General features: G+C 43.0%; 1 protein-coding gene across 1 annotated transcript in view; it reads right to left on the bottom strand.

Moving 5' to 3' along the window:
• The window catches only part of brinp2 (bone morphogenetic protein/retinoic acid inducible neural-specific 2), a 141047-nt gene that overhangs the window by 24340 nt on the left and 91386 nt on the right, over positions 1-25321 (bottom strand). The window lies entirely within an intron of this gene.

Raw genomic sequence — 25321 nt, 5'->3', positions numbered from 1 at the left:
CACTGATGTAAATGGCAGTATCAAAAGTCAGTTCTATACAATCAAAAGTTAACATGCTCTTGGTTCTGCAGGGCTCGAAGGAAATATGAATATATTCAGTCTATTTAGTCTATTCCATAAAATGTTTGGAGACAATTTAACAAGCACAGGAAACTGGTTTTAGAATAAATACGGTCAGAGGCGTAAAATAAAGCAAATTTAAAAAGGCACAAAGGAGTAGGATGTTTTAAAGAAAGCACAACATGTAGTAAATCACAACATATAATAATCCTTGTCAATCATCCCTTACGACGGACTAGAAGCGTGCAGCTGGTGCCAGACTGTAACCTCCTCTGTAATTTCATATTCTTTTCACAAGTCAGTTAGAGGTTGCCAAGTGTTGGACGATCTTATCCGTCAAAAAGATGTAACCAATTCCCTCAACAAAACACACTACAAAATAAATAATCTACATTCATACGAATCCTCTCCTTTCAACCATTCCACCCTTCAGACTCAGGAGCTCAATAGCTTCCTTCAACTTCCAGCTTTGCATGAGTAAAAAAAAAAAATCCTGTACTATTCTCCGGGTCAGATTGGGATGATCTCATCTGAAACAAACACCTCAGGAGGCCACCGTGCCTATAACACAGCTGTTTGAAGACACACTACCTGCCTGACTCACGCCAGGAGATCAGAAATGGATAATGGATTTAGGCATCATATCACAGAGCTGGGTGGATGGAGGGGAGGAGGGGCGGCGGAATGGTCAGTGGTTGATATCTAGCAAGCTATTTTCAAGAGGCTTCCACCTGAAACTATTTAATTTACCCGTGGAGAGAGCTCTCAGAGCACAGGTGCTCTTTACAATCTTCACAATTGCACGGTTGCGAGCGGAAGGTCGGTCAAGGACATTGTGACTGCTGTTGCTGAGAGAACGGGAGGAACGTCGTCGGTTCTCTTCCATTATCATCCACCGTGATTGACAGTCTGCGTCCGACTATAAAAGGTGTCGCTGTAGTAAATCGGAGGCTATTTGGTTGAAGGATTTGGGAAATCACTTTTCGGCAACATTGTGTTCTGGAAATGGAAATGTTACCAGTTACCAATGCGTGTTTTACATTCAAGTCTTCATCTCCCTAAATGCCACCACTTCAGACGACGCTGGCATTTCAACAACAAAAAATAGAGACGTCTTTCATATGTGCGAGGCTGGCGTCATTGATTCAAACTGTGTAAGTGGCTCCAAAACACAATCAATCTGTTTCCCCAGCAAGAACTGAGAGTCATTTAAAATGTCACTGTTTTTATCGCAACACAAGAACGCAGACGAAACAGCCGGTGCTACGTTGTTTTCTTTCCCAAATGTTGAAACTCATTCCATCCCTCATTTTTCACAAAACTGTATTTTTTTGGTTTGGACAGCAATTATCCTCAATCGTTCGATGCATTACTCACAAACTGCTCAAACTAAGATGGACATTTAATATTGCAACACAGATGTAAACAAATTAAAGGCTGCATTGTATAAGATATATCAAGGGCAGCTGTGGCTACTGATGTAGCTGTGTCTACTGATGTAGCTTACCACCACTGGGATGACTGTGTGTGTGACCACTGGACTCTGGACTCTGTAAGTGACTTCGGGTATTTAGAGAAGCGCTATATAAAATTGAAGGTTATTATAATAAATATACTCTGCTCTCGTTTAGAAAACGTGTCCCTGTTCATTTTATAAAGTGTTGTTTCGTAACTCCGAGAAGCTTGTCCTGGAGCTCGCCATTGGGGACAGATGTGACTTCGGTCTCTCGGTCAGTTGTACAAAATGTGTGGTTTGAAGTTACGCGACACGGTGACTTTTCCCAGCTGTTACGTTGCCTCAAAAACAAACTTCAAGCCACCGCAAAAATATTTTTTTTGTACTGCGATTAAATACAGTTGAATTGATAGGAATGTTACTTTGTTAGAGACCTAGTTTGATGCTCATCATCAAATAGGAATCTCTTCAGTCTGGCCAGCGCTAGCTGGCTATGGAGGTAACTATCAACCCCATAATTCATTGTGAGCTGTTAACAGCGGAGGCGTATTCATTCATTACTCCTCTGACTCTCTTAACTTGCGTACCTTCTATTTCATAACTGCCCAGAGACGGACTGCTCCGTTGTTCCATTACTCAACTCATCATCTATTTTACTTCCTGTCTTTTATTGATGTTTGCTGGTTTATGTTCGCTCTTTAATGGTTTATGCTTATTTAATCTGCCACCCCTGAGCCAACAATACTCAGTATTCAACCAGGCGTGCCGACATTGTCATCAATTAACATTCTTTCTTACGCATTGTGCAATAATTTTCGCTGCCGTGCTTGCCCAAAGGAATCTGGAAATTGCCGCGATGGGGACTTGTACTGTAGGTCTGTTGGGTTCTGCTCGTCAGCATGTGAGCAAACCCTGCAGCAGCCTCCCCGTTATTAATAAAGTATAAATGGAGGACAGGTGCATGATGGCAAACCCCTACTTAACCGTTTTAAACCATTCCTTAACACGCAGACCTCAGACATTAAGGGGGAGCCATTCCGGGGTCTGATGGCTTTGCCTAATAAGGGGGCATTAACCTTTGATGCTCCCAAGGTCTCGAATAGCAGAGGCAACCCAGATGGGCCCAGCGCCGCCTTCGCCTGCAGACAGATGGGTTCTAACGGTGCAGCCGCTCAAGCTGCAAATGATCCCGAGTTAGAGACGCACTCTGTTTATGTTTTTTTATACACCTTTTACATTATCGCTGAGGTTCCTTTTTATGTGTGAAGGTTATGAAGCCAAATGGATAAGTAGGCGATCGGCGTTGTCAGTGATTTACGGAAACGGCACCCACCAAAGATGATTTGCCGTCGGAGCCACTTTACATGCTAATATTTGGATTTTACAAACTGCACTTTCAATATTTATATTAAGACCTGCCATATGCCTGGTAAAAGCAACTGAAAACCCAATCATCAAATTCATCCCATGCAAAAGACTAGAAGACTTCACCCAGCGCTTATCTCCCTTCTAACTTATATTTGATTCAACAACGTGACGGGGCTCTCGGGATTGCAATGTCCACGAGTCGTTTTTTCCAATTCTACATCTGCCGGGTTGATTTAATACAATACGTTCTACAGACATACATGGTCCCCAGAAGATGAATCCCCTTCATATTCATCTGGCACCACCGTGACGTTTCCAATGTCTCCACGACTATTGGTGGGACTGCCATGCAATCTGATGCACACGTTCCCAGGATGCATTGCAATAACTGGGGCTAACCTCTGGCTTTCTAGCCCGAGAAGCATAACCAAGTCAAATGACGTTACCATCTATCATCTACTAAATACGGTAATATTGTCACTTTGTTTCAATTCAATTGAATTCATCTTGAGATCCTTCCGAGTCACTTTTAAGGCACTTATTGCACATCTGGGTATCTGGCGTGCCTTCTAAGATACAAAGGGCTGCCTTTTATCAGAAAACATGTCATTCAGATATGGCTCCCCTGCCTATGTCACATAGGAGTATCTCCACCCGTACCTCGACACCTTCCTTTTCCTGTGCGCCATATTGTCTCGCAAGCCAATCAGAGTGGACTGTCTTTCATACAGAGGGGTATACAGGTATCTTATAACAGAGAGTATGAGACAAATACTGTGTTATTTTGAATATTTAGGCATCTAAACATGTTGTTCCCAAAATACACGTAAGTAAGAACCGTGATATGTCCCCTAAAAGGACAAAATAAGGGTGTTGTATGCTGTGCAAATTGTAAAAGCCCTTTGGACTGTATGAATAAGTAGGAGTCAGTAGTTTTATTGTCACCTAATATGCTGACACAGGGAGTAAGTAAGCAGGTCAACCTTGCAACTAAATGAACAAAAAATATGATATCATGTTTCAATTGTTGCCGTTAACTTATCGACATCAAGGTCTATCTGCAGCATCCCCCCCCCCCTCCCTCCCCACCCTGAGTGTTCTCTGAAGCATCCTCTTCCTGAAACGACTCAACACGCCAAATAATACGACTTTCTGCTCTCTCTCTCCGCCTGAAGAAGAGCCATTTTGTTTTTCAATGCTTGAGAGTGTTCACCTTGTGATCCCTACAAGCTATGCTTTTGGAAAATTACTATACCTTTTTGAACGCACAAGGTGAAACCACTACCTCGCTCGCATTTTGTAGTTTATATTTGATGTTTTTTTCCTTTCATCCCGTATCTGTATCTGAGGCGTGTACAGAATGCTCTTGAAACCGCAGCAACAGTCAAAATACTCACAGGCTGCTAGGGATGAGAATTGATAAGATTTTAACGATTCCGATGCCTTATCGATTCCTGCTTATCGATTCGATTCCTTATCGATTCTTTTATCGATTCTTATTGGGCAAGGCGAAAAAAGAGCACAAACGGGTTTATTTACATTAATTTTCTTTTATATAATTTTCTATAATGCTGCACACACCATATACAGTATGTATACATACACATTTACATTTTTTTAAATAACCAAAAACATTTATAAATATTCCTCTTGAACTTAAAATAAAACTTACATAACTTAAATAAAATGTATTGTTTAATTTAAGCATGTTCCTAGAAATTACAGTGCTCCTTCCTTTTTTTTAAAGGGTATATGAACTGAGCTGCCAAAAATTAAACTAGCAGTGGCAAATACCAAGTGTGCAACCATCAATTGTATGGATCATCAACAATTCTTGTTCAGAAAAATAAGCATGTCTGCTTTCTCCGCGAGGATACGCGATCTCTCAGGACTTATTGTGTCTCCAGCCGTGGAGAACACTCTCTCAGATGGGGTGGAGGATGGCTGAACACAAAGATATGAGGAGGTGTACAAGACGTGCTGTAGCCTGTGACCCAGACAGACGACCAGCCTCTGAACCGGTCTGACTCTGAACCTCATCAGCTAAATTGGATGGCAATGGAGATTATTTATAGAGTGAAAGCTGGTTTACACAATGAAACAAATGGCACGAACAAAATCGCTGAATTTGCTGAGCTGACATAAAGCCACATTAAGAGGGGAGGCAAACACTTCCTCTGCCTCAATGTAGGGGGCTGACAATGGAAGATTATATAGCTACGCTAGCATAGCTATATGCTAAATTTAATAATGGATTAAAAATCGATATGCTCAGTTTAATAATGGGTTAACACGATAACGCGAACGTTTGCTGATAACACACGTCCTCCGATAATTAACACCGTTATGATCAAACATTTCTCAAACCTGGACTTTCAATCCAAACGTGAAGTGATCAATAATGGGAGACCAATGCCGGAGCTCAAATGTATGCTTCAAACGAAGGGACAGAAGATAACTTGATCGACTACACACAATAAAGGCAAATTGCTTCACACAGTGAGTGGTTGTGAGCACTTTTGAGGAGTTTACCTTGGAACAGTGGTCCCCAAACTACGGCCCGCCTCCACATTTGGACCGGCCGCCTGAACAATACCAGAGACGCGTTCCGATTTATTATTTTTTTCACCTGGCCCGCTGCCGTTGAGATTGCAATGAGACACGGAGAAAATGTGAAGTGGTGCTCTTCGCAACAAAACATCTTTGATGGGACGTGTCGCGTCTCGGCCAATCAGCGTTCAGATGTCGACAGCGTTTGGGAAGTTAGGTTAGCTTGAATGTTAGTCCGCTACATCTGCTGCTGTCACGCTGCACGGTGTAGCGATACTAACAAAGGACCCGTACGTTAAAAATGATGTGATTTAGCATATTTTTAGTATCGATACTTCATTAAAAGAGCGATCAGAGCGCAAGCGCTGCTTCGCTCCGTTAAATGCTGTCTGCACGCGCAGCGCTCACAGCTAGTAGCGCGCGCAGCGCTTACATCGAGTGGCGCGCGCAGCGCTCAGCCATAATGCGCGTACACAGGTGAGCACACTCTCACCTCACACTAGCACTTTTTGTCGTGTGAAATAGAGCCAAACTTTAGAACGCCTCTGCCTAGTTGCCATGTTTGCTGCAGTCTGAAGAAGAAACTAAAAAAGTTTGCGCATGCGCAACGCCACAGAGGACCGTTAGCAGAACCGTTAAAGAATTTGGCTGACGATCCCAAACAATCGGTTCACTGGGAACCGGTTCTAAAACAGAACCGGTTCTCGATTCCCATCCCTACAGGCTGCTTACACGACACACAATAATCACCCTCTTGGTGAGATTAATCATCTTTCTTCATCCTTGATGGGCAATAATACGGCCATTTTGAAGTGCTGACAGCCTGAATGTGCACGTGCAATCCCGAGATGGCAAATTGAGCCTTGGCTATTTCCTGCAGCGGCGTCCTTGACGTTGTTCTGTGGCAAGTGTGTCGGGAATGCAGGTGAGAACGTCTCTCCAACAAATCACTTGGATTTGGAGTCATCCACCCTTTTGTTTGGTCTCGGTGGAGCTGAACAGCTTCTCTGGCAAGACTTCCGAGACATTTTGGCGGCCCAGGGCGAAGTAAAGGGTTGGGGGGCTTTGGCTGCATTGAGCTCTCCTGTGTTCGGGCACAAAGGGAATTGCTTTGTACCTTGCCGGTGGGCCGGTTTGGAGAGATTGGTCGAGATAAGAGATCACCGCAAGGGATTCGACGAGCAGGTTTGGCGGCGAACTTGCGCCGGAGAACTGAAAACAGACTTCCCCCAACCTCCTCCCCACGCTTAACCTTTCAACACAGAAGGGAAATAATTAAAAGTTCCAAATGAAGAGCCCCATTGTGAATTTATGAATAGCAAATTCAGGTCCTAATCATCTGCGACCAATAAGGTGCCGACTGCTAAAGGCGAGTGATGAGGGGGTCGTAAATGTCCGATGTCATCTGGCGTGAAACGAAAAGGTGATCGGCGCCCCATCGCGATGACTTGTGTCTGCCGACTGGCCCTGACTGACGTAAACAGATATAAAGTGGTTAATGAATCGGCTGCTTCGTTAATGGAATCGCAGCAGAACTGAGTGGCTGAGACACTAATTGTTTCAGCTGTCTTTATAATGGGGTTTTGGGCTTGAGACGGAACAGGCGGCGAATGTAGATGACTCGTTGGAGAAGTCTGCTCTTCGTGCTAAAGCTACTTCCGGATACTTTTAAACTAGTTCTAGAACAGTCTTTTAGAATAATTTGAAACTGTATTCAAGAACGCAGCTTAGTTGTATGTTAACGTCATTTTCAGGACTTTTTTTTACCTTAATGTGCGTTCACACCAAAAGCGATGCGATTTTTTCGCGCAACTGAATCCCATGAAAAGTCAATGTAGCGTGTGGCTGCAATAGACGCAACATTTTTCCCAGCGGCGTGTTTGGGGCGACGCAATGTGGGCGACGCATTAACAGCGGCGCAATTGTCGCCCCTAGTTGAAATATTTCAACTTTGAGGCGATAATTTCGCAACTTGGGCCAATCAGCTCTCAAGTTGCTCTGCGCGTGATCGCTGTCCTGCCGCAGTTGAATCAGAACAAGAAGGATAATAATGTTCTGAACACAATAAGACGCGTTTAGATGTTCCGCTCTCGTCGCGCTGGAAGCGGAAGTCTTTCAGACGTAACAGTAACTTCATCGGTGAAAGTCAACGAGCTGTGTGAGTCTACGGGTGATGTCATGAACCCAAACACAAGGGCGTTAGATGTTCGTTTGTGGGATGTCCTCAACAAGTATAAAGCAGAACTAGTGGTTAGTTCTTCGTGGTGGATGAAGGAAATGATACGGTCTTTACGGAGACCAGCCACAGAGTTAAACCCCGCCCCTCACGAGCGTCGCGACGCTCATGGCGTGAACACGGCAAATGGTCGAGCGAGTAAACTCACGCGTTTTGGCCGACGTGACAAATCGCGTCACTTTTGGTGTGAACGTACCTTTAGAAGTAGTACAACTCATTACGACTTATCAGGCTCGATAGATCTAAGCCTGTGTCTCTGAATAAATTGCATCTATTTGAAATATGAAGGTGTGTGTCCCCCCTGTCTGACTCAAACTCTTCACCTCGTAAAAGTTCATTCGAGAGGACGCACTTTACAAGGCTCTGAAAAGAGGAAAAAAAAGCTTCGGAGGCTCGTTAATGAGCACCTCATTAACTGGGAGGCCTGTCTGCATGGCCGCATGCAGCTGAGACTCACACTTAAGCGCACACACACACACTCACACACACGCTGTGATGACATTTGATAGGCTGTGTGTGTGTGTCCGTGTTCTAATTGAGTCTCCAGAGATTCCAGTTGGCACACATGGCACCAGAGAAGCCTCGGTCCAGCCAGTCAGGCCAGCAGATTAAAAACTCTGCCTTTCAGAAGAATTCCCCGACTCCGTTAGCCGGAGTTTCACCCGATCGGTTTGACCCGTCCATCTTGACTATGATTCCATTAAAAGTCCATGCATTTTGGGTCACAAAGTTAGACGGCAGTTCATCGTGCTATCGTGCAACTGCGATTTGTAATCCTCCTTTAGTGTATTCAAAAAAATTAATACAACGTGTATCTTTGAGTATCTTTTTATCGCCCGCCGTGTCTCTGGACACAAAGTAGCAGCTCGGGGTCGGCCGTGCACTCAGCTGTGTTATCCCCTACCGGCAGTGGGAGTGGTGAGTGATAAGTCAGCAGGCTGTCAATGGCAGCAATAAAAGTGTGAGTCACCGCAACCACCAAGAGGTCCTTGAGCGTGCAACCATAAGCGACCTCCATAAATATTATGCAGCTTGCTGCAGTAGAACACGAGATTGGACAGACGGTGAGTTGCACACACTCACACACACACATTTGTGAACGATCGCATTATCGTCCAGGTGGAGATGATTTCCCCGCGCGAGATTAATAAAGTATCTATCTCTATCTATCTAATAACTGGTGAACTGCAGTAGAGTGATACTGTCTGTGGTGTTTGTCACTATGACATCATACAAATGATGTCACTGTTCATGTAAAATAATGAATTCAAACGCAACATAGAGGCTTCAGTTATGCTCTTGGATTCATTATTTTGGTGAAAAATGACATACCTGTGTTTCCAACACTGGTGAAGCCATATTCATTATAATGGAGCTCAGAATCCTCCGTCGCCTGTGTGTGTTTCTCTCACCTTGCTAAATCCTCAATTTGCTCTCCCAGCATCCCTCAGTGACGCCGAACAAACCCCCTCGTTCAAAGTTCAAAGCGCCTGTTTACAGGTGGGCCACCTCACGATGAACCCTCGCGGGGTTTTTCCATCTCCGTCCGACTGCGTGGCCGAGCCCTCCGTGACTCGGTGTGACTCGCACCGTCCCGTTAAATGGTGTATCTGGGCGCCCCCCCCGCCTTAGTTCCGCTCCACGGAAGTCGTCTCCAGGAAGTGAGCCAGGCGACGCGATGAGAGTGTTCATTAAACCCCCCCCCCCCCCCCCACTAGAGAAAATAAAGGTACCTTCTCCTCTTATCTCTATCTTCGTGAAGAGAGTTTTTCTCCAACCTTGGGGGGGAGGAGTAAAGGGTTAGGGATGAAGAGTATAACGGTCCAGGCTGTGTTACTGATCCTCCTTTTATCCCCTGCTGTGAAAAGAAAATAAACTCTCCCGGCTGCGTTCAAAGAGTTTGATGTACTGTAAAACAAATTAAAAGTACGGCCCCCGTCATTTAAATCTTAAACGAGGAAGAACCTGAGCTACTCCCGTCTCTCCCGTCTCATCATCTCTCTTCCACGCATGCCATTTCCTCCCCTTCCTTTTTAATATTCCGCCACTTTCCTTTTGATGAATAATACTTTTTATTCATCTCCTCTGTCTTCGCATTCCCTCTCTCTTCTCCTCCTCCTCCTCCCTCCCCTCTGCTCTCACTTCTCATTTCCTCCACCCAGCCCCCACCTTCCCTATAATCTCATCTCTCTTGCCTCTTTCCTTTCATGTCCTCCCTTCTCTCTCTCTCTCTCTCTCTCTCTCTTCCGTGATTTACTCTCCTCCCCTGCTCCATCTCATCCTTTTTCCTCCTCTACATGTGTTGAAGGATTAATGGCGACCGGGTTATGGCTTGCAGAGCCACGGTGTCATCACCTCCTCTCACCCGGAGCAACGTCCTGAGACGAACTGCCGCCCGCTGCCTCTTTGTCAGCTCGTGCCCTTGGGCTATTTATAGGCCCGCGGTGTGATAAGTAAGGAAGGGAGGCCAAAGAAAGGGAATATTGAGTGCCACTGATGAGCTGCTCTATTTTTCATGGGATCTTGCTTCTGTCCGCCGTCACTTGGGGCTATGTTGTTTCTGACCAAAAATAAATGCAACAACAACAACAAAAAGACTACCTCTCTGTATCCGTCAGTCCAGAGTACGTCTCTTTCTCGCTATTTCTATATAATCATCTATCCTCTCCATCCCCAAAAAAACCCTCCTCCACAGACATCTGTGCTTGTTAGCCAGTGCCAGCGGTCAAGTCTTCTGGGCATCATACTGACCACTCGTTCTGTCCTCCTCCCTGTTCCTTCTCTGCCTTCACTTGTGTTGCTGTGATGAAGAGTTTTTTATCAGCTGGGAGTCGCGGTAGCTGTCGAGGCAAGACGTTTCGACTGCAGATAGAGACAACCGCTGACCTCTGAAGTCAGACACGAGGAAGAGAACATCAAATAAGAAAGATGAAGGGAGATTACGTAAAAGAGATAAGAAAGAGCAAAAGCCAAATGAAATACACTTGCTATATAGTTGGGGAAAAAAGTAAGAATCTTGTTCTCTCAGTCTGGGAGTTTGTTTTTATACCTGGCATATAAATCTTATTATTTTGTACTTTTCCCAACAGATTTCAATGTACATAATATCCATTTAGAAATATGTGTTATTCAATTGAATCCATGTACTCTATCAATCAGGCAAAATGTCAGCAAAAGAAAAACAAATATTTCATCACAGATTAAATTAATGTTTAGAACTTCGGGGGTTCATCTGGAAGTCCTGACTGCTTTTCATACAACACCTAGCCTCGCTTGTTAACAAAATTAGCAAAACGCATTCCATCTTCGTGATAAGTAAGTAAGAGATTTGTAATTGCAACTCTTTTTCTTGAGTCCAGCTTAGGACTGGTTGTCATTTGAAATATGATGATGCCAGACCTCAAACCAGCAGCCTTAAAGTGATACTTTAAGGGCCCCGTCTACATCCGGGATATGATCACACCGTACACCCCGGCACGTTCGCTCCGCTCGGCAACAGCCAATCGACTTGTGACTCCTGCACTTCGATCTAATCACTCGAAATCCAGACGGTTTGCTGTCCTTGCTCCTCAGTGGTGGAATGAGCTCCCCACTGACATCAGGACAGGAGGAAGTCTCTACAGCTTCCGCCGGAAACTAAAAACACATCTTTTCCGACTATGTCTGGATTAAAACACAGATTAGCACTTCAGTGGCACTGAAATGGCTCTTATTACGGGACTTTTGTAGTTCGACTATCTTGAAGAAATGTTACTTTCTGTATTCTTGTTGTTCTTAGTTTGTACTCTTGGTTGAATGCCCTTATTGTAAATCGCTTTGGATAAAAGTGTCTGCTAAATGACATGTGATGTCATGTAATACTGATACCAACAGAGTACTGAGTTTGATATCATCATTTCAATGGAAACGGTTTGTGTGCCACTTGCTAGTTATTCCCTGCCATGCAGCGGACATGACACAAAATCGCTGACTTTAGCGGGTTAGCTTAATCAGCACTGTTGCCCCCGTCAGCACTGTTTGCTGCTAGCCACTGGCATCTCTTCAAACACTCAAGCCTGGTTTGAAACGTTGGCTAATTGTTATTAGTTTGTGACGTTAGCTAGGTTTAGCCAGTCATTTAGCGTGCCAACAGACGTGTTGTCATAATGTGAGTATGGTTCTCTCAAAGTGAGATGGACTTGTTAGATGGAAGAGGGATAACATAACTTTTCCTATAACAAAAGGAGTATGCACTAAGTAAGAACAAATTAACATATGGAGGATATCATTGGCATGGTAATGATTATTGTTATCAAAAAACTATTTCATTTAAGCATCACCAAACCACCAGTGTCTCTTTTTTCATAGTCAGTGAATCCGTTGTCTGGTGGATATGTTTTCACAGCATTTTTTTTTTTTAAAGAAGATGTGAGATTTAGACATTTCACAATTCTCCTATTTATTGGAAGAAATAAAATGCTTTGCAATTCCAGTGGCTGGTAACCGTGTGTTGTTATATGTCCGTGTGTTTCCATCACCAAACAGACACACACATCCACAGGACTCCTTAATCACTCTTTAAATGCTTTTTGCTCTGCTGCCGGTTCCTATCGCAACTCTCAAGACCGTCACCGGCGAGTGAGCCAGAGAGGGAGAGCAAACTTACTGACTTGACTGGCTGTTTTTTAGACCGAGATCATCTGAATAAACTTCAGTACCACAATAATCACACCGCATGTCCGCGTCAGCAAAACATAAAAGAAGACCACATGGCCATTTAAGTGAAAGATCTCGTGTTGAACCAAAACAAAGTGTAAAATGAAAGAAAAAAACATCCTGCAAGTGTGTTTCTCCTCATCTTGCCTAATTAGCTGTGACGGATAAACAGCAGAGCATCTGGATGTTAGACGCTCATTAAAGAGACAGTAAAGCAAATTGCACATGTAGATTGGCCGTTTCCGAGAATGAATGGAAACGGTCTGGAGAGAGAATAATGATGAGATTTAGTTGTTTGTCACGTCTGACTGTACATTTGGCCTCGGCGGTGGAGCTATAAGAAAGGTCAAGGACTCACCAAAATATCACAAATATTCCTCTGAGGGAGTGGAATATACTCAGTAAATTCCATAGAGCACCTTAAATGAGCAGTTACGTAGACAACCGAAGAGTTGGTTGAAGAAAAACATTGCCTTTACAGCGGAGATACGAGGGAAAGGGGGTATGGGTAGGTGTCAATCATCTGGAGATCATTACTATCAACTTTAAAGGCAATGTGGCCGTCGTGAGATGGTTTGTTCCAGAACAATAGTCTTATAATTGAAGATTCACACGTTTCTACAAGCATAACTATCCATATAAAGTTAGCAGAGTTTCAGTTAATTACAATTTAGGTGTTATTTTTAAAAATAATTAGTGAGAATTTTGATAACCAAAGTAATTGCTTGGAAATGGGAACACAGCAGCACCGATACAAAGAAGTCTGATGGGGCGAGAACCATAAGCCGTCTAGTCTAAATCTAAACTAGTCGAAAACAAAGACTGGATTGGGACCAGTATGTGGGCTCAGGAGGTTTTATTAAGAATTAAGAATCTCTTGAGTAGTCTTTTATTCAACATGTATATCTGGAGTACATCTTCAAGCCAAAGGAGGTAGCCTTAATGTTCCTATCGTTCTGATAATAGTAGCTGGTTGAGCTTTATTGAACCAAAGCTGTTTTATCTATCAGGATCATTGAAGTTGCTTTTGAAATGTCAGGAATGTCCATTTATACACACATTTGAGTCAAGATTCAGAGAAGAGGTCTGTTGTTAATAGGGTTGTACTGGTTTGACATTTTCAAGAAGTGTGTCCAAACCACTTTGTTTGGAGGTAAAACTGAATGTTTCTTGATTTCAAAGGAAAACGGTGCGCATACAAACACAGTAAGCACCGTGGGTTAATTTAAAAATGTGATCATTTGTGATAGTTTGGTTCATTTTCTTTTTCCGAAAATAGATTTTGTGTAACCTGACTGATCGTCTCACTGCTGATGTTTTTCTGCATTGCAATGTTGCTGCATTCCCAGTCATAACTGTTGAGTATGAGATTAAGAGAGAGAAGGAAGGACACCATGGTATGTCTGCAGACTGCTCACTGCCTCCAGAAAACTATTCTCCATATTATTGTGACACTTAAATCCACAGAGGACTGATCAGAAACACAGAGCTTAAGTGTGGTACTGCTTTGCCATCGTGGCTAACCCATCCACCCACCCTACAAAGGACCAGCACATGCCACACACACTTACCCCATAACCAGAAAATGACGTTTGCCTCACTTCAAATCTTTCCTACATTGTGCTATCACAGTTTTTTGTCTCCCTTTGTTGGAGCACAGTGGTCAATACCAGAGAGCATGACGTGTACCTGAGTGTTTGATCCAGAGGCACGAAGACAGTGTTGGCAGGCCAGGTGAACAAGTCCGTGGCTGCCTTGTTGCCATTGGCAACAACTTTAGAAGAAAAGAGAAATGCCCGATGTTAAAGCACGCCGGCAACGGGTTTGTGTTCCAGAGTGACTCATAAGACGTTTTGTCTTTTCATTGCGAAGCAGAGGAAAAAAAGATTAAATCTAACATGGAAGCAGAAGGGGAAGGGGAAGATTCTCAGAAAAGCCCCCCCTGGGATCACGGACACAGTCGGTCAGATAGGATTTGTAACTATGAGTATCACACGCTAGTTATAAGAATTTATGGAATCGCCTCGCAGAGCCGACGTCAGTCGATGAGGAAGGAGAAACGCTCGTTGGCAATCAGGGGTCCAGGCCAAGGGGGTCGACACTGAACTTCTACCGCTCTGAAACATGGAGAAGACTTCAAAGAGATACTTATTGTACAAACTCCCACTCTGTTTCTGTTTGACTATGCGGTTACATTTGATCTCAAGAAATGAATGAATATATACAGGACTGTCTCAGAAAATTAGAATATTGTGATAAAGTTCTTTATTTTCTGTAATGCAATTAAAAAAACAAAAATGTCATGCATTCTGGATTCATTACAAATCAACTGAAATATTGCAAGCCTTTTATTCTTTTAATATTGCTGATTATGGCTTACAGCTTAAGAAAACTCAAATATCCTATCTCTAAATATTAGAATATCATGAAAAAGTATACTAGTAGGGTATTAAACAAATCACTTGAATCGTCTAATTAACTCGAAACACCTGCAAGGGTTTCCTGAGCCTTGAAAACACTCAGCTTGGTTCAGTAAACTAAATCACAAGTATGGGAAGACTGCTGATCTGACTGCTGTCCAGAGGACCATCATTGACACCTCCATCAGGAGGGTAAGACACAAAAGAAGTTTCTCAAAGAGCAAGCTGTTCACAGAGTGCAGTTTCAAAGCACATCCACAAAAGTCTGTTGGAAGGGAAATGTGGCAGGAAACGCTGCACAACCAAGAGAGATGACCGCAGCCTTAACAGCATTGTGAAGAAGAGTCGCTTCCAGAATTTGGGGGAGCTTCAAAGACAGTGGACTGAAGCTGGAGTCCAGGTATCAAAAGCCACTGTTCACAGACGTGTCCGGCAAATGGGCTACAATAGCCGTATTCCCATGGTCAAGCCACTTCTGAACTCAAGACAACGGAAGAAGCGTCTGACTTGGGCTATGGAAAAGAAGCACTGGACAGTTGCAGAGTGGTCCAAAGTCCCCCAAATTCTGGAAGCGACTCTTCTTCACAATGCTGTTAAGGCTGCGGTCATCTCTCTTGGTTGTGCAGCGTTTCCTGCCACATTTCCCCCTTCCAACAGACTTTTTGTGGATGTGCTTTGAAACTGCACTCTGTGAACAGCTTGCTCTTTGAGAAACTTCTTTTTGTGTCTTACCCTCCTGATGGAGGGTGTCAATGATGGTCCTCTGGACAGCAGTCAGATCAGCAGTCTTCCCCATACTTGTGATTTAGTTTACTGAACCAAGCTGAGTGTTTTTCAAGGCTCAGGAAACCCTTGCAGGTGTTTCAAGTTAATTAGACGATTCAAGTGATTTGTTTAATACCCTACTAGTATACTTTTTCATGATATTCTAATATTTAGAGATAGGATATTTGAGTTTTCTTAAGCTGTAAGCCATAATCAGCAATATTAAAAGAATGAAAGGCTTGCAATATTTCAGTTGATTTGTAATGAATCCAGAATGCATGACATTTTTGTTTTTTTAATTGCATTACAGAAAATAAAGAACTTTATCACAATATTCTAATTTTCTGAGACAGTCCTGTATATATATGGACAGGGCTTTTAACTCATCTAGTCAGTATTGCCAGCATTCCGCTGTGATCTCTGATGTGATTCTCCAGCCTGGCAATAGAAGAACTGGGAGCGACTATGGGTGAGTGGGTAGCAGGTCCGTCTTTCAATCAGGGGGTTGGAGGTTCAATCCCCGCCCTAGTCGATGTGTCCTTGAGCAAGACACTTAACCCTGAGTTGCTCCCTGTAGCTGCGTCTACAGTGAATGAATGTAACAGTACTGTAAGTCGCTTTGGATAAAAGCGTCAGCCAAATGACATGTAATGTAATGTAAAAGAACTGTAATCTTTTACCATTCCATGGCTGAATAACAACATGATTGGGTGAGGGCGACCTTCACCGAAGGTTTCATGAAATCCATTAGAGCTGAATTAATGTTTAAAATGTGTGTGTGTGTGTGTTTGCCCTGATACAATGGAGGGAACTCATCACTCGGAGGTCAGCTCGGCCACTGTGCGTTTGAGTCAAGTATGTTGTCGAAACTGAACGACTTTTTGGAATAACTTTTAAAAGCTATGTTTGGAGAGAAGTGCAAACTGTGACAAAGAAGTCAATTGTGAGAAGCAGCCGAAGGGACATTCAACTTGGCCCGAGATAATGAACGTCTATGGATGTTTACCCCCCCCCCCCCCAGCCCTTCACCACCACTACCACCACCGTTTGGATTCTCCCGCTGCTCATCACTCTCTCTCCTGGCTATTGTTCACACTAGAACAAACCACCCAGCCTGCCGGTGAGACGGGGGAAGATTGGAGCCAAGAAGCCGGGACACGTTGCTCCCTTCACACTCCACATCCTCACCGGATCATCGATTATCCTCAGGCATTGTATCTGACACTCGGAGGAGAGTCAATGCAGGCCAACTCACTTTTCATAGGCTCAAGCTCATCGCCGAGCAATGTCAATAATGGGACACAAGGAAAAACCAGTGGCGATATGTTTCACTTGCAATGGCTTCTACATTATCTGTGCAAGACATTCCTCTTGATGGTCTTATAGTTAGGGCCAAATCAGGTTCACCTGGTCCAGACCTAGAGATGCTGCTAGAGGCTGATAGGCTGCTGGGGGACGCTTAGGATACACTGAGCACCTCTCTCCTCTCCTCTCTCCTTATGGATGAATTTTCATCTCTCCATTGCACATTACTAACTCTGCTTCCTCTCCAGAGTCCTTTTGACTTCACGTCTCATAGGGTCCATTGGACCTGGCTGGGTCTGATGCCACGGCGCTGCTGATGCCCCGCCCACTCCTCCTCTCTACCTCCATCTGCCGAGGTCTGGATCGTGGAATATGCCTACTACCAACTATTCATACACTCTGTCATATTCATTGATTGTGTTGTAACTCTGTATTGATTCCTTCTGGTCACATGACGTCTATTGTTCTGTCCATCCTGGAGAGGGATCCTCCTCTGTTGCTCTCCTGAAGGGTTCTTCACTTTTTTTGATGTGTACAGATTGTAAAGCCCTCTGAGGCAAATTTGTGAGAATGGGCTATACAAAATAAACTGAATTGAACTCATAGTGTAATATATTGTATTTCTACAATGAGAAGAATTCTACTTTGAGGTAAAGAGGGTGAGGCTTTAATCAGGTTGATTAGCCCGAGGTCTTCATGGTATCTGTTCAGCTTTCCACACACATGTGGACGCCGCTGGCTATTTGTTTGAGAGTGATTGCACAGGGACTCTTACTGCAAATAGCAATTATGGATGTGCAGCCGACTCCAAGTGTCCGTTTGCTGTTCAGCATTTCACCGCTGAAATGAACCCTCGAGGCCCTCAAGGACCAAGTTGTCAAGATGTCCATGCATCAGGAAACTTGGATCTCTTTGTATTATTTCTGTCTCCACAGTCACACAGAGCATATTACATGCGTATTTAATCTTAATAACTCTTTCTGCTTTGTGCCTAACAGTTGTTTCCTCTTCATACAAATGGATATAGCGATGCACTTAAAAAACGTCGGGCTGGTTAATCAGCTGAAGGAACATCCGTATGTCTGAATCCCTGCAGGTCCTAAAGAGTATACTGTGTATTTCTATTTTGGGCATTTTTTTCTTTTATTATTGAAAAATATATATTTTTCTGCTGATGATACCATTTTATCCTGCAGACACCGCCGGCAAAAACTATTTGCTTTGATGCACTGGTCAATTTGGATTTTCTTGGCTCTGTGTCTTTTTGTCTCTGGATTTATCATCAATTCACCAATAAAATAGCATTATTTGATGACTCATTTGTATATTTACAGTAATATTTTCAGCAATAGGTGCTCAGTGTATTCTAAAACGTCCCTCAGTAGCCTATAAGCCTCTAGCAGCATATCTGAACCTTAAACTATAGGCTTATAGGCTACTGGAGGACATTTTAGGATACACTGAGCACCTCTCTCCTCTTCTCTCTCTCCTTATGGATGAATTTACGTCTCTCCATCACACATTACTAACTCGTTTTCCTCGCTGAGGTCTTTGTGACTTCATGTCTCATAGGGTCCATTGGACCTGGCTGGGTCTGTTTCCTCCTGCCATGGCTCTGCTGATTACCTTCGCATTGAAAATGCGGAAGGTTATGTTTTGATCGCCGTGTATTTATTTATTTATTTGTATGCGTGTTATTCGCAAAACACAAAAAGAATTAAACCGAATCGCATGAAATTCGGTGGGATGATTGGTTATTATCCGGGGACCATTTGATTAGATTTTGAGATCAATCGGGTCAAAGGTCAAGGTCATGATAAGGTCAAAATCTTCTTTTTACCATAGCACGGTAAATTTTTATCCAATTCAAGATTCAAGATGTTTGCAACTAATGCCAACATGTTCATAATTCAATGCCCAATCTTGTGATATGCGAAGGTATGCGCTCTACCGAGTTCCCATTCTAGTTTATTCAGAGTTCTTCCTGATCCGATGTGAGGTCAAAGGTCAGGGATGTCGATATGTACAGATTGTAAAGTCCTCTAAGGCAAAATTGTAATTTGTGATATTGGGCTTTACAAAATGAACTGAATAGAATGGAAAAGCTCCTACAATATTAACAACTGCGACAACAAAAGCATGCAGGAAGAACAATTTGGTTGAGGGAACAGACTGAGAAAAGAAGAAATGAAGCGGAAGCAAAGACGACGGTCTGTGCCAAATGCAAAAAAATAAATGACAAGATAGAGGAACATTGCCAAATCTTGAGCCGAGCGAAATCCATCCATGGGACAAAAATAATCCTTCCTTCCTTTTGTTGTTTTGACAAGTCCGGGAAAGTGCTCCATGTACTGAGACGGTGTGCTCCGTGGCGCCGAGATTCAAAGCAGCGAGCTCCTGAATTCATGCCAGAACTATTTGTAGGTGGAAACAAGTATCAAACAGATTCCTGTTCGCTTGCAGGGATGCTTTTTAATTAACACAATGGAGGAAGAGAGACAATTAGACCATTTGTACTGCATCACTGAACTACACGAGGAGCCACGCGATGCAGTCGGATATTTAAAGGGCCGGTTCACCCAGGAAAAAGAAAAAAAACATCTCGTAATATTCAGCTATGCTGGTTTGGAGAAATCAATCTCTTCCTTTTAGCACAATGCAGATGACTGCTTTTTAATAGAAACTATTAGTTCACAATACTATTCTCAATGCTGTGAATGTCACCAGGGAAATTCCATTGACCAGAAATCATCAAAACCGTGACACATAATATTAAAACTGTCTGCATGACTAGATGCCAACTGATGAAAACTGGAAACAAATTACATTTTATGTAATCAGGTTGAAGCAAAACTCTAAAACAATTACTTTTATGAAAAAGATTGTGGAACAAGATGTATTGATCATGCAAATATACCCAGGCGCCTGAAAGAATAAGTTGACATGTCAATGTTTCTGTTTCAAGAATATATTTCTTCTTCTTTTTCTTCTTCTTCTCCTTTCACCCTCCTCTTTCTTCTTCTTCTCTCCTATCCTTTCACCCTCATATTTCTTCTTCTTCTTCTTCTTTTCCTTCTTCTTCTTCTCCTATCCTTTCACCCTCCTCTTTCTTCTTCTTCTCTCCTATCACCCTCATATTTCTTCTTCTTCTTCTTCTTCTTCTTCTTCTTCTTCTTCTTCTTCTTCTTCTTCTTCCATTAAGGCTCATGATAACTTAAAGACAGCTCCAAGCCAAGTTTAAATAGTATTCATCCACTCCATCCTCTACCATTAACGAACAGTTGTGATGCGTACTATGGTGTATTTTCACTAACTTTGACCAAAATATATTTTTTTCAAAACTCAGTTTGTATAGTGTCAAAAACTGGAACCCTGATGAGGGAAATCACGGGACGAATCTGTTTCTTATACAATTATAAAGTCCCCCTGTACAGAGTGACCGCCATATGGGAGTGTGGGTAATTGAGTATACAAGTCGTGCTTTTTGATTACTTCAATGTGTACTTTGCCGCTTGGTCTGACTGGCGGTCCTAATTGTCACAACCTACTTCTTCTTCTTCTTCTGGACATTGACGTTGGAAATTGGTTCAGCCAGCAATGCTCTTCCAATTAACGCGCTGCGACTGTTGTGAGCTCCAGCAGCTAACGATGCCGTGGTGATATGTAGTGAAGATAACAAGCGTTTCAATATTCCTCTGCTAATGAAGAAGCTGCTCCGCTAAACAAAAAGTCCACGGCCACACGATCGTCTCTCTGGGGCTACATCGCCGGTTATGAAGAAAATGTATTATTAAGACGGGTAACGCTAACATTTGACTTCTTTAGGTATTAAAAGTCCCGGCTGCAATGTTTAGATGATGCAAACAAACGGATGCTGACAGGTTAAGTTTACTACGCAATATGTTTGCATTACACTTAGCTGATGCTTTTTTCCCCCTAGGTCTCACGGGACACGTAGAGAGAGACAGTCCCTGCTTACGTGTCCCGTAGATTTCAAACTGTCATCGTGTCCCGTAGATCTCACACTTTGGACTCCTAATGTCCACCACTGTTATTACGTCACATGTAGCTGACACCTTTATCCAAAGCAACATACAATCATGTCCCATTCATACACCGTAGACACAGTGTTTTGATAAAGTACACATCGACTAGGACAGGGATTGAACCGCCAACCCCCTGATTGAAAGACGGACCTCCTAACCACTGACCCACAGTCGCCCATCATAGGCTAATATTTGCTAACATGCAAATAAGCACAAAAGAGAAAGTGATATAATGTTTTCATTATAGAACGACAAGTACTATTACTTTTAAGTACTGTTGCTTTTAAATACATATTTTTGTGAATATGTATATATATATATACCCCAAACATTTAAAATGGGTTTTATGTAAAAAATAAGTTTAAAAATGGGCAAATGTAATCATTAAAAAATATTTAATAATACACACACAAAAAAATCTAAAGAACCACATTGAAAACTGTTACAATGTATTTAAAAATGAACTAGTAAAGCGTGTGCGGTCGGTCTCGATGTGCCTGGTTGATCAAACCTTGTGAATGCTTTTCATTTGATGAAGATTCTGGGACATCTTCTCTTTCCTCTCTCGGCGGGGAGCTGCCTGTGACCCGCCCTCGGAGCCGCGAATTGAACCTCAATTACAGAGCAGCTCCGTCTTGTGTTTCATGTACGAGTGACCTCATTAGTCACTTACACCTTTCTTCTCGCTCTCCACGACACATATGATGGCCCAGAACTCGCATTTCCCACACCAGCCGAAGTGTAATATTTCAAAGCTCCGGCTTAATGGCTTGGTTGTTGGGTGAAAAGTGTTATTAATATGGTAATTCTAGCTAACCCCTCTCAGAATACCATTATACTATAGCCTCTTACATTTGGCCCTTCCACCTGCGCAGAGTTGCGTCTCAGGTCGGTTAATCAACTCCTGAGGTCACACTTTGGGAGGAGAATGGAGCTGCTGAACGCTTTATGTTTATTTCTACTTAATCTGAATCGCGTATTACTTACTCTAAAGTACCTGGTGGTTATGATTGAACATGGGCACCGTAGTCAATCCCACACACACTGGCCTGCCACCTGCAATTCTCCACTAGGGCACCCAAAAGGTATAATATTATAGGGAAATAGATATACTAAAGCACTAGGATGTGGTTCGATACAGAGGGCGGGCAGAACCAGGTATCAGGGAATGAAGCTGACTCAATTTCCCGATTTCAGAAAACTAAAAGCTGCGATGTTCCAGACGCAACTTATAGAATAGAATAGAATATACACTTTTATTAATCCCCAAGGGGAAATTAGTTCTCTGCATTTAACCCATCCTTAGTTATTAAGGAGCAGTGGGCTGCGGTGAAGCGCCCGGGAAGCAACTGGGGGTTCAGTGCCTTGCTCAAGGACACTTCGACTTGCAACTAATGGGGAGAGCGGGGATCGAACCCGCAACCCTGCGGTTGCAGGACGGCCCTCTTACCCCACTGAGCTAAAGCCGCCCCAAATTCATTCACACCTTCCCAGGACATCTTGCCTCCGACATTAGATCCATCCAAAAAGACAAGTAAAGAACACACTCGCAGGGAGAGAGAGAGCTCTTATGTCTGTTATATAAAATATATATACATATATATATATACACACAAATCTATTAATACATTTTTTAAAAATATATTTATCTATATATAAATATATTTTAAAAAGTATATATATAACTGTATATATATAAGCACATTTATAACTGTATATATATAAGTACATATATATGTGTATATATATATATATGTATATAAGCTTTGTTTTGAGGGTATTATCCTCATTTTATTTTGTGTGTGTTGCTGTGTCTTGATGCTTTGGCAATATTGTTGTTGCAACATTCATACCGATAAAGCCTTATTGAATTGAATCGAGAGAGTGAGTGAGTGAGTGAGTGAGTGAGTGAGTGAGAGAGAGAGAGAGAGAGGACTTTAGATGAAACGTTGGCGATGCACTGGATACGGACCTGTGGGCGTACAGTATGTGTGCATCTCTTCTTCTTCTTGTGTGTGTGTGTGTGTTTGCGTGCTCGCGTGTGACTAACCAAGGAGATATTTATAGCTCATTACTCAAACACACGTTGCCTCCAAAAGTACTACGAGGCCTCTTTTTTTTCGAAATAGATTTAACGACAAACAGCACAAAGTTAGGCTCTTGGAAAAAAAGAAGGAAAATAAACACGACGTCAGCGGGACAAGAAAAAGGCCTCGCAATCACGTGTCTTACCCCCAACATCGCCTTTCAATACCCTGCCGGTGCATCTTTATAAAGATTTAATATGCTGCAAAAGAAAAAGAAAAAAAAGAAACTTTTGCAAAGTCAGGTGCTGCCACAATGAGTCTAAGTAGATGCACAGAAATGCTGTTTACCCCAGTAATATTACTCGCTAAGCAATTTTAGAAGAAATGGCGGCGCGCGCGGAAGACACACACACACGCGCACACACACACACACACACACACACACACACAGCGTTTAAGAGAAGCTGCCAGATACCCGTCTCCAATTAATTGCTGCCTTCACCTTCCGAGTCATTCCGAGAAGTGAACCGGTGATGTGTTGACATGGAGCAGCAACACACACGCGGGAAAAAAAAGACACTTCAGCTACTTCATGAAGTGACACCTGAGTTGTTCCGCATCGTCAGCGCCGACACACACACACATCTCTTCTCATCTTCTCACGATGAGCGGTTGTGATGGGGCCGCCTGGCGAGGAGGAAATCCAGACTGCGCACCTGATGGGGCCGTCGCTGTGGCTCAGCACGCTAACGCGTAACTTCCACGCGGCTGAGCGCCCAACTTTGTCACGCGGCCGTTATGTCGAGTAATGCAGCGGCTCAGAAAGTCCTAACGGGCCGGATCCCGGAGCGATCATTTGAGTCACGGGTTTTGAGGGACACGCTGAGACGAGAGTGACTCCACGTGTAACTTAACCTCTAAATCATCACACATTGATGAGACGGCTACTCTGAAGCTATCCTTTCGGTTTCATTACATTTAAAAATGTTCCCTATTTATTCTGATCCCCTTTCGAGATTTTTATGGGGGAAAAAAACAGGAAATTTCTCTTACATATTAAACGGTGAGTTCATAAGCAGTCAAATGTGCTCTTGTTCTGTTGCCAGGCATCGTATTTGGTCTGAACGGTGTGTTTAGCTAACGGAATCACCAGTACACACACACACTGCTGAGTGCATCGCCGCAAGATACATTCATCACACAACGACTTTGAGCCGCTGGTTTTTGAGTCTGAATACACTTTTTTCTAACTTCTGGGAATTGTTTTGCAAATGCGACATGGTTTTTAAAAGTTGGACTGACATGTTTGCCTCCAGCCTGCACACTTTTGGTATGAAAACATTGTAAAAAAGGATAAGTGCGGCACATTTTGCCGCATTTTTATTGTTATTATTATTATGACCTTTTCAGCTTCCCCATTATCACTTGTATTTCTGTTTCTTTATCACTCTCTATCTTTTACATACTACCAGTTAGTCAGAGCTTCGGGACTCACGTGTCCAAGTGGAGGTTGTCGTGGGTCAAGCTGGCCTACAGCCAAATAAAATTCGGATGAAGTCGATGTTGAATAGAAGTCGTTAACGCAGTGGTCGGCAGAGATTTTAAAGAACCTAATGCAGCATCCGACATGGTCTATTCAAAGAAATCACATGGCTGTGCAACAACCAGTGGCTCCTGATTAGACGCTCGGTCCTTGTCAACCACGAGTTGATATCAGAGATTCGTTGGATTCACTTCAGTTCCTTGGTCATTCCATCTGCCAGATGGATCACGGAGGTCTGGATCGTGGAATATGTCTACTACCAACTATGCCATGGCCCTGCTGATGCCCCGCCCACTCCTCCTCTCTACTTCCATCTGCCTGATGGATCATGGAGGTCTGGATCGTGGTCCATGCCTACTACCAACTATTCATACACTCTGTCATACTCATTGAATGTGTTGTAACTCTGTCATGAATCCTTCTGGTCACATGACATCTATTCATCCGTCCATCCTGGAGAGGGATCCTCGTCTGTTGCTCTCCTGAAGGTTTCTTCCCTTTTATCCCCTTGAAGGGTTGTTTTGGAGTTTTTCCTGATCCCATGTGAGGTTCTGGGACAGGGATGTCTATATGTACAGATTGTAAATTTGTAATTTGTGAGAATGGGCTACACAAAATAAACTGAATTGAATTGAAGTCATTTAGAGCTTACTTGACAAATCATCTCAGTCTAAATAAAGAATATATAAACTGCCTTTTCCCCTATATAACAACAGCCCTACCAGAGCCCCTCAAGCCCCCTCAGAGACTCTGGAAACACATGTACAGTATGGCATAGTTATGATGTGTCTATCTGAGGAGAAATCTGCATCAACAGAGCTGTATTCCAGATAAGTTATCATCACACTAT

Source organism: Pseudoliparis swirei, chromosome 8 (genome assembly GCF_029220125.1).
Source record: "Pseudoliparis swirei isolate HS2019 ecotype Mariana Trench chromosome 8, NWPU_hadal_v1, whole genome shotgun sequence".
In the NCBI taxonomy this organism is placed as follows: Eukaryota; Metazoa; Chordata; class Actinopteri; order Perciformes; family Liparidae; genus Pseudoliparis; species Pseudoliparis swirei.
Note: the sequence above shows the minus strand (reverse complement) of the source record. Positions and strands in the feature narration are given on the sequence as shown.